Source organism: Odontesthes bonariensis, chromosome 14 (genome assembly GCF_027942865.1).
Source record: "Odontesthes bonariensis isolate fOdoBon6 chromosome 14, fOdoBon6.hap1, whole genome shotgun sequence".
Classification (NCBI taxonomy): domain Eukaryota; kingdom Metazoa; phylum Chordata; class Actinopteri; order Atheriniformes; family Atherinopsidae; genus Odontesthes; species Odontesthes bonariensis.
Window position 1 is genome coordinate 14907789 of NC_134519.1, and position 12152 is coordinate 14919940.

The window sequence follows — 12152 nt, forward strand, 5'->3', positions numbered from 1 at the left end:
AATGCAGCTTTGTGACCAAGGATTGAGGACAGGAACAGAGATGACTGCTTTCTCACTGTCTTTAGATCCAGATCCATTCAGCAGTAAAAAGAAACCTTGGTAGAAAAAAAAGGATGACCAGAGACCAGAAGAGATAAACTGATGCAAATCACTCAACAGTTGTTAGTTCTGTGATGATGACGCACTTTACTGGAGCAATAACAAGAAATCTAGCAAGTGACAAGGTAAACAGCTCCAGCTAACATTATTCACAATCAATTACAACTTGTTTTCCTTCAAGTGTTAGTTGTGTAGCCTGTAATACTGTATGTCCAAAAACCACAGAAAAAACCCACTAAAAGATCTTGAAACAGTTCATAGATATGCACACTGCAATGAAACCGCAATAGGAAAAAATAAAACATATTCCTCTTACATATAGCAATGCGTGTGTGTGTGTGTTTATATTGTTATCCATAATCAATACCATGATTATTCCCAACAGTATGATCATACTGAGGTCCATCCCATGGCTCGTCCACTTGTATTCCACTACTGAGAGTCCAGTTCACGTCATTGCTTACCTCCTGGACCCAGTTACACAGACCTGTTTTACATGAAATATATTTAAATTGTGAAATAATGTACTAGTAATTTCAGTAAAAGTAGACAGAGAATACTCAATCAAAAGTATGTAAATATCCAAATAAAATAACAATTCAGCTGACATCTTCAAGTGCCTCTCCAGTTAAATTTCCTCCAAGCAAACATAACATTTCGGAATTCACTGGTATCTCACAATCTACTTAAACTCCATTAAACTCCAGTTTCACCTTCTTCAAAGGCACAGTCCATGGCGGTGGGAGGAGCAGCTGTGGTCGTGGTGGGGGGGTTTGGTGTGGTGTTTGGGTTAACATCGTCACATGACTTGCCCCTGATGATGTGGACATCATCCAGAGAAAAACTTCCATGTGCTGAGGCTTTACTCACGGCTTGCAAAATAATCTGAAATAAAGGAAGACGCTTTGCTTGAAGCTTCTAATTAAACTCGTTCAGTAGTAGTATTTCACGAAAAAGAATGACAAGGGAATGCAATGAAATTATATTCAATGTACCTGGTGAGGCCCTGAAGCGCTGTAGTCCACTCTGTCTAGGATCCACGTGTCATTCGTATAACCCCTCGTACTCCATACAGGACGCGGCTCAGCAGCATCATTGATAAACACTGTTAAGTTAATGTGCGACGGATCTGGAAGTACCAACATAATCATCAAGGAAAAAACCATGAACGGGAAAAAAAAAGGATCTCCAACGAAAAGCAGTGAACTGAAAAGATCTAAAAGTCTGCAGTTTGCAAAAGATCAAGTGCACAAGCAAAAATAAAGTAAAAAAATGTTTGTGCACACATGAAACCAAAGTGTTGCTTTTTGCTTTAAATGAAAAGCACAGTGTTTAGATGAAGTGGAACATTGTAATCCATCATAAGAACCTCATCCTGTATGTGAAACATGGTGGTGCTCGTGTCTTAGTTTGGTCATCTTTTTTCATTGCATCATCATTGGAAATCACTCATGAAGAGAAAACATTTTCAGAGTGACAACATTGTTGCTAGTTTTCTCCTCAACAAATAATCTAACTTGGAAATATGATATCATAAAATGTTTCGGTGTATTTACAAACATCTCATTTGATTTCATGGAGACTTGTTTCAGTGATTTTCCCAAATGCCTTTGGCAAGTGTTTAATTTTACCCACAGGCTTCACTCCACTGAGGTTGGTTGAGGCTAATCTGTGACGATGATAGAGAAATGGTTCATCAAATCTCCTACCACTATTTTCTGCACCATTTAACTGATTATTCTGTGACAAACACTTGGGTTTGCCATATTAGCATCAGGCATTAGTACTCAAATCTCTAAGTTATGCAGTATACCGGCCTCCCTACCTCTGATGTCTGTTGTTACCAAAAGTTAATTACCATGTGGTTGAAAATAGAAAAAAATTAGAAAATACTCACTATTTGCAGACCATGCTTGAGCAATGTGCCATATCTCCAGACAAGCTTGGTCTACAGCCTCCATAGACTCACTTTCAAGCTGGGCAATTTTTATTTCATTAAATCCATCGGTGTTAAAAAATGCAAAGTGACCTGTGGAGATAAAATACATCCTAAAAGAGTTAGGCTTACGTTATCCTGCTGCTCTTGTACTTAAAGCAAATGTTTGGCTGCTGACCTAAAGCAGAATTTGTGGTGTGGTCCCTTCCTGGAACAAAGAGACCGTCACTTTCAGCTGAGAGCCAGTCCCAGTCAATTCCAGACTGAGGCGGACGACTGTTCACCCAACCACAGAAGTCCATCTCAAAGTCACAAAAACCTCCAATAAAAAAAGCCACAGATACACCGTAAACGCATGCAAACAGTAATGATCTTTCAAATTTTAAATTCACTAACCGGTTGGGGGACAGACACCGTTCAGGACGGTGAGGTCATCAATGGCGATGTCTCTCCTCTCTCCGTCCCCTGCTGTCGCCTCAAAAATCACCTGTCACTCAGAAAGGCGAACTGATGTTAACTCATAAGATGTCTTGAATGCCCCATACTTCCTTCAAGGAAATGTACTACCCAACAGCGACACATTACTCTGCTACAAACATTGTTTGTTTTTATTAGAGATTGGTTGATCATTAAGTCAATGACATTGATTTAATAAAAAATGTCAAAAAGTGCCTGTGGTAATGTTTTCATGTTACTAGTTTTACTCGACTGAGATGCTAAAACCTTTCTAATTACATCAACTTACTCTTGATAAATGCAAAAAACATCCTAATTAAAGTTTTATTACAATCTACTTTAAATATTGGACTTACGTAGCTCTTCTTAAACAGAGATGGACTGTACAAACCATGAAATATGATGTAATATGATATAAAATCATAGCACAGACAAAAATAAGTGAGTATTGAGATCTTTCTTTTAATTGTGTGATTACTCAGAGATACCTGATACCACGTTGGTTGTGCACCTACCTGATATCTCTGATCAGGGCTGAAAAGCGTCACTCTTCCGTGCCTCCAGTGCGTCCCTTGATCTCCTCTTCTGGTCCACAGCTTGGTGGAGTTTTCGTGGCTGTCAGCTGTTATAAGGTAAACACTGAGTTCGCCCACTCCTCCTCCCTCCATGTAGTACCAGAATATTAGGCATTCCCCATCCGAAGGGGTGGGCTTCATCACTGTCGTCATCATTGTACCTCTGGACCCCACAGGGTGCCTCCATAACTCAGCACTCAGGTAATAACCTACAGATAAAATGGAGTGAAAGCTGAAAGTGCTCGAAGTGTCGCCTGGGCGATGTAAAGCATGCTCCGAGTAGTGTCAAACCTTGCTCTGTCCCCAGAGTGTGATCTGTGAGGGGGCCAGAAGAGTTGGAAGGTTGAGACATCCCAGTGATCCGGTTCCAGCTGAAGTCTGCAGATGGTTGGGGCTGAAGGCCACAGAGGGAGCCCTGGAAGGTGCACTCTCTCTCAGGTGGACAGGATCCATTTATACTGCTGGATACCACGATGTCATCGATGGCTATGCTCCCCTGATTGCCACCCAGCACAGCTTCTATAATGAACTGGAGAGCAATTTGATTTATGATAAGAGTAGTTTTACCACATAAAGGCAACAAAGAGCCAATGTAAAACAAAAGCAAAACTCAAAATTTGATAAAAAAAAACAAATACCTCCAGTTAAAAAAAAGCAAGAGAGGCACAGATATATTGTAATTTTTTTTTGTCTATAGTCCACCAAGTCTTGATGACATAACTTTGCAGCAAATGAAATGTCTTATGTATCTAGAGAGTTCTCTAAAAGTATTCATTTAAAATAATCTGGCCAACACCCAATAACACATAATAAAAACACAATACAGGGCAATAATACTACCTGTATTGGTTTGTCACTGTTGAAGGTAAGATCTGCAAATCGCCATTTGTTTCCCTGAGTGCCACTTCTCATCCACACAATCGTCTCTGGTTCATCAGAACGCTTCGCAATAAACTTCAATGAGCCTGATCACAAGAGAATATCAAAAAGATTTGTGCATTATAGAAAAAAGGCTACAAATGGGGGTTTGATTTTGTCTGGGAGTGCAGTTATGTACATTGAGGCTCGTACCAATGCTGTTTCCAAATATGTGATACCAGAAGCTCACACATATAAGTTGACCTGCGGGTTGAGGGAAGCTGGCAAGCCTGGCTGTTGATGATGTGTCTGAGTTGTACGCAGATTTAATAAACATGTAGTAGCCTGTGGAAGAAGAATAAACAAGAGAAAAACAATCCTCTAGTTCACTTAGGTACCTATCAATAGCTCATTTTAGTCAGAATGTGAATGAACTTGAATTTTGACATTTCCATAACTACTAAAAATAATGCCGGCATCTATGTATAACATGAGCAGAGTTAAAAGAGGAGCTCTGCATTACTCTAAAACAAAGGACATGGTGTTGTTTCAACTTCTCTAAATTAAATAGATAGCTTTCCAAAGCATTCATACTTGAATAACTGCCCTTAAATAGAATGGAGTTTAAATGTCTTTCTTCCTCTGTGTCGTCTTGTGTGTTGTATCCTCACCATTCCCAGTTAAGTCTCCATATGACCCACGACTCCTTTTCCACAAAAGGCTAGCTGTGTAATCATGGTACCACGAGCAGGTATCCTTTTCAAAATCACACGAGAGGAGATCTGATCCATCTGGGATGCCTTCGTCTCCACAGTATTCAAAACTGATATCATCCAGCATAATATCCTTGGCTTCCTGATATGAAGGGCTGTGTGAAAACTGCAGCTGTACGAAGAGGAGAACTATTACAATTTGATATTAAGGTCTATAAATCTTAGGAATTTTCTTATTGCCATCACAATTTGCACAAACAGAGTGCTATTCAACAGAGGTTATATCTTCACCCTTGAATAATATACCCGTGCTGGTCCAACACCTCGGTACAAGGTTCTAGGGACGTTCTCTTATCGTTGTGTTCAGAAATACCAAAATACAAATTGTTACAAAAGTTGTGTACTTTGTGACTCTAGGAAAACGGTGAAATTTTAGCCCCTAAACAATAGGGGAATGCTGTACTACCACATGACATTGAGCGACCAAGCTCCTAATATTAGTTTATGGTTATTGACAAGCTAACCTCAGGAGAAACACAGGCTAACCTCAGATGGATGTTTTGTGCCTGCTGAGGATTGTCTGCCTCCTTCCACTCTCTGTTCAGACTACATGTTGAAGAAACCCAAGGAGGCTTCATTTTTTCCGATGAAAAGATCAAAACATTAAAAAAAGAAAACAAACTAAAAAAAAAAAACCCATGAAGCCCAATTACTCCAGAAACGAGCCACATAATGTCCCAGGTTTTTTTTATGTTCATTTGGGCCAGGCAGCAACCCTCTATTGAGGGATATGTGATACTTCAGCAGATGTTATTGCCATAAAATTCTAATGATATTTTCATCTACAATAGTGAGCATGCCTTTTAAACTAATATCCATAATCATGAGTTCTGGTACAGCACAGCTACTCATGTAGATCTATTTGAATGTAATTAAGAGCTTTAATGGTTGCTGTGATGTGATCTTGAAAAGTGGATTTTGTGCCAGCACGGTCAGGTGGGTCAGACTGCTCTAACTTCAGTTGCATGCAAATTCCACTCCTGATAAAAGATAGTGCGAAATAAAATAATAAAATCTAAGGTGCTTATCAATTTTTGCAGTGGAAATGAGGTATAGAAGCACAGGAAGCCTGATAAAGATCCATAAAACTAAAAGGTATGCACAGACACAAAATACACAGAGTACTAAAAAAGAATATTTATACAGCTATACATAGTTAAACCCAACTTCTTTAGATAAATACCTTTCAACAAGCATATCTGTGTACAGATGGAAGATATACAGTATAACTTACTGACCTTGTAGCCTACCGGCTGATTACCAATAAAAGCTGTGGCATTCTCCCAACCGTTTGTCTTGCTCTTAGAAATTTGCAGCAAGTCTCTCACAGCTGTTCCTCTGACCATTTTAACTTTAAGGGTTGATGATAATGGTGATGATGTCTTGTTGTCATTAATATGATACCAAAAGCTAAAAGATATAAACAGATAAATCGGAAAAACAGGCGAGTGTTAGCATGAGGTATATAGACATATAGTTTCAGCCAAAGAGTTGTCAACTGTGAAACAAATATCTTAAGTATCTGCTCTCAGTACCTCATTTGGCATCCCAGAGCAACCAGGCGGTCAACAGAAAACTCCAAATTTGCTGTCTGAAGAAAACTAGCTTCTTGTTTATCATCTATATGCATGAAATGTCCTGTGTCAAGCAAGCAAAAGTCCAAGTTTAAGACCATCATCACAAGCTGGATCGTATTTAAGTGAAAGACATATTTGAAATGCCTCTACATCCATTTCAAATGACTGAAGTACTGTTGAGGTTATGAATAGCAGTTAATAGTGAATATAATGACCCCAAAGGCTTCCTGTGGTGTGGTCCTGTCCAGGTATTGAAGTGACGTTTGCTTTCTGCCACCTCCAGCTGTAGGAGGCATCACTGTTGTCTTTCCAACCACAAGAGTGATCCTCAAAGTCACACGGACCTTGATAATAATGAAATATATTGACACTGTATATCATGTAGAAACAAGCTGAGAGTTAGAAATGTGAATGTGAAGTTTCTACAGGGCATCACTCAAGGGAAAAAAAATACTAAAACAAAACAACATATCAACATATAACTTACTCGATTTCTAATTCTGATCGTGATTTTTTTTCAATTCCAAATTATTCATTTTCACATCCTCTTCAATTTGAATGATTAAAATGATAATTCTTTAACTCATTTCTTGTTATTTGTTAAATACATGCTAGCCTAGTAACTAGAAATTAATATTAGTCTTCAAGTAATTACTGTCCAAGTAATGAAAAATATTTTTTTATTTTTTTCAAGTTTTGGGCTTTAATAGTTTGTTGAATTTGGGATTCGAGGAGCACATCTTGTACAAAGTAAAATTTCTATAGCGGCTATAAAAAGAGTCTTAACCACTTAATGTGTTTTAATGGGTGATTGAGTACAAGCCATAATCACTTATCACATACTCACACACACATACACACACACACACGCACAAATGCAAAACTGACAACACTAAGTTGGAAAACACAAAATTAGATTTAGAAGTTTTGGCGATAAGCCAGCCTACCACAATACTCTTCATCTGATCCATCAGTACAGTCCCTTTTAAAATCACAGACGAGTCGAACAGGAAGACATTCTCCAGATGTGCAGTTAAACTCCCCGTCAGGACAAGAGGACACAATGACCAACAATACTGCAGTGAAGGTTTTATCACAGAGTGGTCAAAAAGAAAATTCTGCATTTGTAATGAGTGACAACACAAGTGACTTCTCCCTCATCTTAACACCCCTCTGACCAGCATGTGCACACTTATAGAAATGTGCATGATATTGAGGTTTAATGTGTCTTACCTGCCGGCAGCATAAACAAATGCTTCATTTTTGGAGTGTCATGACACAGAGCAGAGAATCCAAAGAGAAACAAAATCCTTAAAGTAGGATGACCAGCTGGCCGTCTGATTGACAGTTTGTTCTTAAAATAACAGTATGCCACTTTTATTACAAGAACTGAGCGAAGGCTGCATGTTCTTATCTGCAAACCCAGCTTAAAGTCCAGCGTGAACTCAATAACCCACCACTTCCTTCATGCATGCCTCACTTCTTTTATTTCAGTCAAGCATGTCCCCAGGTGAGAGAACACTATAATTACTCATCTATGTTCTCGATGATAAAACCAAACCAGAATTTTACAGTGTCCGGTTATAAATTAAACACTTTTACAAACTGTGATGTACGATGATAAATGTTAATCAGGATGGACTTTATAATCTAGCAAAAGAGTGTAATCACAATGAACTAAGAATATGTTTTTTGCTGAATCATTTGTATCATATGAACTGTCCACAAACATCTGCTGTTGCACTAAAATCAAATTAATGCTTGTTCTTCCTGTGAAGTGAATAACGCAATGCCCAAGCTTTAATGGATCTTATCTGACATTTCCAGGAGGGAGATACAAATACCAGGAAAACTGATGACACTTCATGTTTAAGTTTCTGTATGTAAGGTCAACCTGTGCTCTATAAAGCAGAGCAGGAAACAATAACGTAAACCTTGTTAACAAACCAACAGTACACAGATACAGTCCATTGTAAGGAACTCGTAAAGGCTCATCTCCTCAATTAAAAAAAGTGGTTCATCCCAAAATCACCATGTGAATACTGTGCTTGGGTTTAATAGCTGAGAAATACTATAAAGTTCTAAAATGAGTACATGAAGCCACACGTGGGTTGAAGAACGCATGGCTGGCAACAAAAGAAGGTTGCTTCTTTTGAATCAAAAGACCATTATCTGTACCACGTTCCTTGAGAGGGAATATAAATCATCTTCTATCAAAAATGTAAGATAAGATCTGATAGTGCAGCCAGGCATGTGGCCCATAAAACTGACAGTAACTTGATCTTGAGACAGCAGCAGGTCATCAACATGGCCAGAGCAAAGGTTTGTGTGTTTTCAGAAAACATCATATCTGACCATCATGGTTTTTGTTTCTCTACCAAACCTCCTATGTGAGGACCTTTCATTGCCAAAGCTTCATCATAGAAGGGCAAAGCCAGTCATCAATGGGGTGGTTTTGTATGTTTCTCAAAGACTCATTACGTTAAAGTTAGCGTTTGACAAAATTTAGCTTGTAATTTCCAATTAAATAAGTCCTTCTATTTTCTCCCAGCCGTTAGCCTTAATGGTGCAACAGCCTCATAAAAACAATCACTGTGGTCACATAGGTTAATATTTCAGCAGAGTGCGCAAACTTAAAAAGGAGAATAACCAAAGGGGAAGTGAGAGTAAAAAATGCTATGATTAATGTAAAGGAAGAGTTGGACATCTGAATGCCTTCACCCAGCACAGGATATTGTGTTGCTACATTCAGGATGAACGCAATGTTCTTTTCATCAGAAACATGAAATTATCATCCAAGTCTAAGTATCTTTGGACTTCTGGTGTAAAGCCAATTAGGAAAAATGAAGAAAACAAACATTTACAGTGCAAAAACATACATTAATGAAATAAATTTAGTTGAAGCTCACTTACTAACCGAAACCCATAAGGTAACTTCTAACTTGCTGGATGTCTGCATGTGTATGGAACTGCAGAGTAGAATTCAGCAGTTATCTGGATCTTTTTGAAAGGAGACAAAATTGCTGCAATTGCAGCAAAAAGGTGTAAGATATTTTCACTGAACACCTCAGTGACTCACTGGTGCAAAGTGAAAGTCTGCCCGCTGCCTTTCCAGCCTGATGCAGTAGTGGACTTCAGCCAAGACTCTTTAATAAGAGCGAGCAGCACGGCTTAAGACCGAACAGATACATTACTGTCATCAGTTCTTGTCCAACAGTTCTCGCCAAAAAACGTGCTGTCATTTAGGATCCCCTAAATGGTCTTAGTCTAAATGTAACCTAGCTTTTGCTGATTTGAGCATCTTGCTGCTAACTTTGTAACAGAGAGAGCTTCTCCCCTTATGGCCTGCTGCCAGATATTGTATCACAGGATTTCTCCAGTTGTCTCTCTGTACCAAAACATGGAGCTTACACATGACAAAATTACAGCATAACACCATCCAAACTAAGGTTATACGAGAGTTATACAAGTAAGAAGTTCGGCAAGTGAAAATATTTCCTAAACATTTGAAGAACTTAAAAAATCCAAGGCTCTCTTAGAATTTCCTGTTTGGATGCATTTTGGCATTTCTGAACACAACAATAAATGAACGCTCCCAGAAACACTGAATCAGGACAAATAAATTCGAATCAGTTGAATATTCAGGACTAAATATGTAACTCCTTTAAGTTTAAGAAACATTCATTTCTTCATCCTTTTCTCAGGGTTGTAGTCACAGTGAGGAGCAATTGTTTTCAACCAGTCCATGAAATCCACTTTAAAAGAATAAAAAAGATACAAAGTTCCCCAAACTCAAAAATAATCAGTCTTTCCAGCAAACTATTTTTTCCAGAATGTTAAAGAAACTTTGCTCTTTTCTTTTGAGGGATGTTTCCCGTTTTGGTTGTTTGGTTCACCAGGATAGTCTTTTGGACATAGATATATTTTTACTTGGATATTTTGGTTCTTCCAACATCTCTGAACAGCTTTAATGTTGGAACTTTTAGGGGCCTTTTACAGAGCGCCACAGTTCGTTTGTATTTCTGTTGTTTATAAGTTGTGGGAACGTTCCCTGACCTTTTATTTTTGTTGTCTTAAGCTTCACCAGGAATGTTTTTCACTGACATCTACATTAGTCTTACTTGCACCTTTTTATTCCCCAAACATTAATGTCAATTTCTATAGGACTTGGATAATTTGTTTTCCTTTAGGCACTTTGAGGCCCTGATATATCAGAAGTATGTGGAACGATCTTGGTTGTCTTTGTGCTGTTGTTCCTTTAGCTTTGTTCTGCTTTGGAAAAGGCAGAAGTCAAAGTAGACAAAGATCTGCTTTGTGATGGAGTGAAACTAAGTGTTATGATAATGAAGACTGAAAGTACAGCTGCTGTTACTGTTTCTTTTCCTTTTTTTAACCTGTGCATCTTTGCATTTTATGGTTTTTGGCACTTTTTCCTCTTTGTTATGAAATTGGTTGTTGTCTAAGCTTCTGGCTCAAGCCAACTTTCAGCATCAGCAACCAAATCAACAGCAGCTTTTTTCTCACATGCCGCCACTCTGGAACATCTGTAGAACACCTCAGGACTCCACCTTCAGTGTTTATTTTGGTGTTGGTGATATTTCTTTTGAGTGAACTTTATTGTTTGTGTCATTTTTTTAAGAGGTTTTCTTTGTTGACATCATGTGAACTTGACTCGATGTTTGAATTTTTTAGATGAACTCTATATAGAAGTGGGATTTTTCTGTAGGAGGTGACATTTATATAATCTTTTGAAAAAAGAAAGTACACCCTCTTTCAATGAAAGTTTTTTTTTTTTTTAAAGTTTGCTTGCCTGGAGTAGTTGGGTGCGTGTTAAACGGATAGTTTGCCTCTTTTGACATGAAGCTGTATGACATCCCATATTAGCAATCTCATTTATGAACATTGACTTACCCCCGCTGCGTCCTGTGAGCCGAGTTCCAGCTGAGTTTTGGCGTCCATGAAGGTAGTCCAGCTAGTTGGCTGGGGCTAAAAAAATAAAGCGTCTTGCTTCTCAAAACAAAATGCGTTCAATGTAAATTGTGCAGACCGAAGTGCAGACCGAGCAGTCCCCTGCTTCCGAGCAGTAAACACTGTAATAGGTGCAGCTATCGCTAGGTGGCTGGACGCATTGATATCAAGGGAGGCAAAAATAGCGCCGAGCGATGTGAGGTCGGACTTTTTCCTGGAGAATGATTTTGTGATGCAAATGTATTACTCTTTTGAACGCATATTGTTTTGAAAAGCAAGACGCTTTATTTTTTTAGCCCCAGCCAACTAGCTGGACTACCTTCATGGACGCCAAAACTCAGCTGGAACTCGGCTCACAGGACGTAGCGGGGGTAAGTCAATGTTCATAAATGATATTGCTAATATGGGATGTCATACAGCTTCATGTCAAAAGAGGCGAACTATCCCTTACTATCCAGTACAATTAGAAAGAGATACAACAAATATGACTTTTTGGTAGGATTGTAGGAGAAAGTCTCACCTCTTAAAAAAGGACAAGGCAAACCCCTAAGACATCTGGAACAGTGGGCTTATTTTGTAGCCACAGGACCTGTACACCTTGTGGCCACTGAGTGGACTATGAACTCCTCTCTGTATACCAAATTATCTTAGAGTCAGATGTGAGATCATCTGTCTGTGAACTAAAGCTTTGCTGAAACTGGGTCATGCAACATGACAATGATCGCAAGAACAGCAGCAAATCTACAACAGAATTACTGATAAAGAAAAGAATCAAGGTGTTGCATTTGGTGTTGGTATTTGCAACCAAAAAAACTACAGAAATATATCGATCCATCTTACTGATTGATCTGAGTATAGTGTTGAATAGTACTCATTTTCATTTACAGGATCTAATGCAATAATGTGCATC